The sequence below is a fragment of the Trachurus trachurus genome (genome assembly GCF_905171665.1).
Source record: "Trachurus trachurus genome assembly, chromosome: 8".
NCBI classification, from domain to species: domain Eukaryota; kingdom Metazoa; phylum Chordata; class Actinopteri; order Carangiformes; family Carangidae; genus Trachurus; species Trachurus trachurus.
In genome coordinates this window covers 576,166-581,407 of record NC_139905.1, presented here as the reverse complement: position 1 = coordinate 581,407, position 5,242 = coordinate 576,166, and positions in this window count along the sequence as shown.

Below are 5,242 nucleotides of genomic sequence, written 5' to 3'. Positions count from 1 at the left end.
GGCCGAAAGGCTGTTATGACCAAATGGGTAGGAGATGAACCTCCTTCAATACATCTGTGGAAGTCTTTGATATCAGACTATATTTCTCTGGAAAGACTAAGATTTCGTATCAGCAAAGTTTGACAAAGTGTTAAAGCAGCTAGGAACTCAGAATGCAACTGGCTGAAATGTTAAGACCTAACAAGGACCTTTGAGATCATTGTTGTGGAATATATTCTGGATTTGCTACATACTGGATCTATAATCTGTATGCACTGTACTGGACTGTTATCATTTTCAAAAAAAGACAGGTGAGACAGACAGACAGAACAAGGACAGACAGGTGAGAGACAGGTGAGGGGACAGACAGGTGTCTCTACCTGTGGTGTGCAGCTTCCTGTGTGAGATCGGCTGATAACTCTGTACAGGTGAGGACAGGTAAAAGGGGGCGGAGCCAACGTCACCTGTACAAAACACAACAAAACACAACAGAGGAACTGAATGAGACAAACACAGGTTTTACAGTTGAAGCTCAGTGGTTTCTGACCGACCAATCAGCTCTGTTGTTCAGCTGAAACCGTCCAATCACAGCGTCTCAAGTGGAAAAAAAAAAGAACCCTTCACAATAAAGGGACATCAGAGAGAAGACAGGACAACTTCATCTTCCTTTGACACCGAGCTGCTTCCTGATTGGCTCCTGCAGCCAACGCCTGTGTTCACTGATGCTAAGCTAGGCTAGGCCAGGCTAGGCTAGGCTAGGCTAAGCTAGGCTAGGCTAACCATGTGCTGCTGCAGACAGGAGCCTGATCTACCTGTGGAGCTCCGACCAATCACTGCTCAGCTGCTCTGACACAAACAGGTGAAGCTGAAACCAAACACAGTGAAACTAAACGACACAAACCAACCAACAACAGGAAGTGGAGAACGGGTTCAAGTCTCTAAACGTTCGTCCTCCTCCAACATGAAGAGGGTTTAAAGTCTGAAAGCAGCTGAAGTGAGAGCAGAGCAGCAGCAGCAGCTCCTTACCTTCCTGCTGGTCCAGCTGTCAACACACTGATCCTGAAACTCAGGTTAGAGGCGGCCTGTGACGTCACGGTGGGCGGGGCCTCGCTCTGTGACGTCACAGTGGGCGGGGCCTCGCGGCAGAAAGTGGCCAGGTGGGTTTAGGTGGTTTGTTCACTGCTGACAGAGTACTCCACCCCAGTACTGGAGTAAGAATACAAATACTACTGGTCAACATGTACTCTGTTACAAGTAAAAGTAGCTCAGTCCACATGTTACTCCTTTCATAAGTAAAAGAATGTTATATCAAAATGTAAAAAAGCAAAAAACAAAAGAAAAAGATTCTGATATGATCTGATTATGAAAAGATTTTATTCTGTGGGTAATGGGGGCGGGACTAGATCAGCTTTGGCTTCTCCCGCTTTCCCTTTCGGCCATGTGCATTGTATTATTTGAACTAAGATGAAGTGTGATGATGATGATTTAAATTGACATGCCCGAAATAAACAAATTGATTGACTCCAGTAAGAGTAAAAAAATACTTGCTTTTAAAGCTACTTAAGTATCCAAAAGTACATGCTTTTAAATGTACTTTAAGTCAAAGTCAGAGTCAGAGTAAATGTCTTATTGTTCACATCAATGAATGACTCTAATAGTTTGTAAATGAATGTAAGGAGCTTTTAACTCTTGTTAGTGAGAATGAACTATTTGAAAGCAGCTGCACTGATGTGCTGCTTTTAGGGGTTAGGGTTTCCTTCACAGACAAACACAGCTTGTGTCCAATAGGATTTTAGAAAAAGAGCTGAAAGTAACCAGTACTTTTCAGCCGTACTACTAATTAACTCCAGTAAAAGTACTAATATTTGTCTTGGAAATGTATTCCAGTAGAGTAATAAGTACCAAAGAAATCTAATACTCAAGTAAAGTACAAATCCTCTGGATATGTACTTACTCAAGTAAATGTACTCTATTACTGTCCACCACTGCTCACACAGAAACCAGCCGGTCTAAACCTGCTCACAGCCAAACCGACCAATCAACAACCAGCTTCATGTTTCTGTCTGTTTTCATTTCAATGTTCATGAACGAAACTAAACTTTCATTCCTCCATGTCGCGGTTTCTTCTTCTCCGTTTGGTTTTTATTCAGATTAAACTGATTCAGTGTCAGTTTGTTGCTCGGATCAATATTCAGATTTTTATTTGATTGATTTTAGGCCAAAAACCAAAGTGAAGACGAAGTGAGAGCTGAAAACCTCAGAGTGAGTGTTTGTCATAGTTTAGCTGAGGACGAACTGGACCGAGCACATTCCTCTGTGTGTGTGTGTGTGTGTGTGTGTGTGTGTGTGTGTGTGTGGTGAATCCTGTTGGGTGAGGTCTGGCCTGTGATTGGCTGCTTCTTCCTGTCACTTCCTGTCTCTTATTGAATAATTCTGACGACATTAAAACTGCTGAGTCACTGTAAAACACTCAGTCAGTCATAGATTCTAACTTCACTTTAAAGCAGAAGTGAGTGGTCCGGTCGTTTTGGCTAATGCTGCGTTCCAGGCAGGCTTTTGAAACCGTAAATTACAGCTTCAAGTCACGACTTACGACTTTGTAGCGTTCCAGGCAACCCACTCGTGTTTCTCGACCTGTTTTTCCTGTGAAAGTCACTATAACGGCCACTCGTAACTTCTGACCCGTGAACTCGTACCAGATCGAACTGGTACCACTTCACAGGTCGGAAAAACACGAGTTACGAGTTTCCTTGAACGCACCATAACAGTCCTCGTCCCTACGTCACCACATTCACGCGCATCCCTTGGCTGCACACACAGAGAGGACCGCCCCTTTATGCCGTTCTCTCTCCTCATTGGATAAAAACTGTAGGATACGATAAATGTTTTCTCCTGGGCTCAGAGCAGAGCAGAGTGACTGACAGACCCGTGTTTCAGACCAAACACTCTATAGAAGTGATTGCTGTCGGTAGATACAACTATTTAAGACTTAGATTAACACAAATATATCACTTACTTCTGCTTTAAAGGTGAATTAATTTTTAAAGTCGTGACTAAAAATATCAAATGAAAACATTTTGATTTTCTTTTTTTTTCACTTTAATTTTTATTGAGAATTTTTCCTTTACAAGGGTGCAACAACTCAATCAAAATAATACTAAAACAAGTAATAAAAAAAACCACATAAAAAACACATGGGAGTCACTTTCAAAGCAATCTGTCCATATTCCATTTTCTTTTCCTCAATCAAGTTTTTTGTTTTGTCGTTGTTCAGTCATAAATATTGTCCATCTCGTCCATTTCTCTTTGAACTGAGCTTCCTGTAGCCTTAAGCGGTGTATCATTTTTTCCATTGTGTAGATTTCCTCTACCAGGTGAGTCCATTGTTCTTGTGTAGGGATGTCTTCCCTTCCCCATTTCTTCGTGATAGCTTTCTTAGCTGCTGTTAGTAATATTTTTACCAGGTATCTGTCCTTCGTTCTTATATTTTCTTCACATAGGTTACACAAATACAATACCGTACAAGACATTGGAATCTTATATCCAAGTATTTTCAACAATGCATCGTGTAACATTTTCCAGAACCATCTGATTTTATCACATTTCCAGAAAATGTGCGAGTGATCCACATTCATTATTCCACAGTCTCTCCAACAAGGCATATTTATCCATAACTGTTTACTCTTGACTTTGGGTGAAATAAAAAACGTATCAGATTTTTCCAGGAGAACTCCCTCCAGATCCGTGAATTAGTGGATGTGTGGTGTATTTTCCACATGTTTAGCCACTCTTCATCTGTGATTTTTATCTTAAATTCTGATTCCCATTTTTCTTTTATGTATTTAGTTGAGTGTTTATTTGATATAATTTTTTTATATAACCCGGATACAATTCTAACTTTGTTTTCTTTGTATGTGGGCTATTGATTATGAGTTGGATCAGACCATTCACTTCTCCGGAGGGGTCCATCCTGATCTCTTTCAGAAAGTAATCTAGTAATCAAGTATCAAGTAATCAAATTTTTCTTTTATATTTTGGAAACTCTCCAGCTGCCCGTTCTTCACTAGCACACACCACGCTGTGATTCCCTTGGTTGTCCACTGCTTAAACCCTTTATCGTATCTAGCTGGTTTGAATTTGCTATCATATGCTACCCATTTTAATGAATTAGCGTCTTTTTGAATCAAAACATTTTGATTTTAAAGTAGGCTAAAAACAAAATAAATGTTTAAAGTTGAAATAATAAAGTTTGGTTTTAATCAGAAGCTGTAACGTTACAGCTCAGAGACGATGTAATCATGATGACATCACAACCAGTTTTAAAAAGACAAACTCATTTTTATTTCAAACTTTCAAACAGGAAGTCAATTTAAAGGGATAGTTCAACATTTTTGAAAATTGGCCCATCGCCATGATCCCCCTAGTAATAGCAGTAGGTTCGTTACCTTTAATTGTTGGTCCAAGCTGCTTTTAGATCGGGGGAGAAGAATACCGAGCGGCGCAGCTACACTACGGAGGCTAATGGAATTACTTGGTTTTGCTCATCAAACTCAGCAAATACACAACCAAAAAACTCAAAAACGCTGTGGTGGACAAGTTGTGACCTGCACATTCACCACGCTATGAGATAATAGCGGAAAGTTGCGAGATGGAGTTGTTTTAGAGGCAAAGTCGGACTTTACACTCTAGACGGCTGCTCGGCGGAGTGATTTCAAAAGCGCCTGTTTACTGCAGATACGTCCGTATGGCTGAGGTGCGCACACTGTGTCCCTCCGACCAGTGGTTCACTGAAGAAAGTAGTTCCGAGTATTTGCTTCACTTCTCTTAACTTTCCGCTATTATCTCATAGCGTGGTGAATGTGCAGGTCACAACTTGTCCACCACAGCGTTTTTGAGTTTTTTGGTTGTGTATTTGCTGAGTTTGATGAGCAAAACCAAGAAATTCCATTAGCCTCCGTAGTGTAGCTGCGCCGCTCGGTATTCTTCTCCCCCGATCTAAAAGCAGCTTGGACCAACAATTAAAGGTAACGAACCTACTGCTATTACTAGGGGGATCATGGCGATGGGCCAATTTTCAAAAATGTTGAACTATCCCTTTAAAGAGACGGTGATGTCACAACTGACTGATGATGTCACAGCTTCATTAACCTGCAAGGAGGAAGAGGAGGAAGAAGAGGAGGAGGAGGAAGAGGAGGAAGAGGAGAAGGATGAAGAAGAAGAGGAGGAGGAGGAGGAGCAGGAGCAGCAGAGAGTGTGTAGAGGA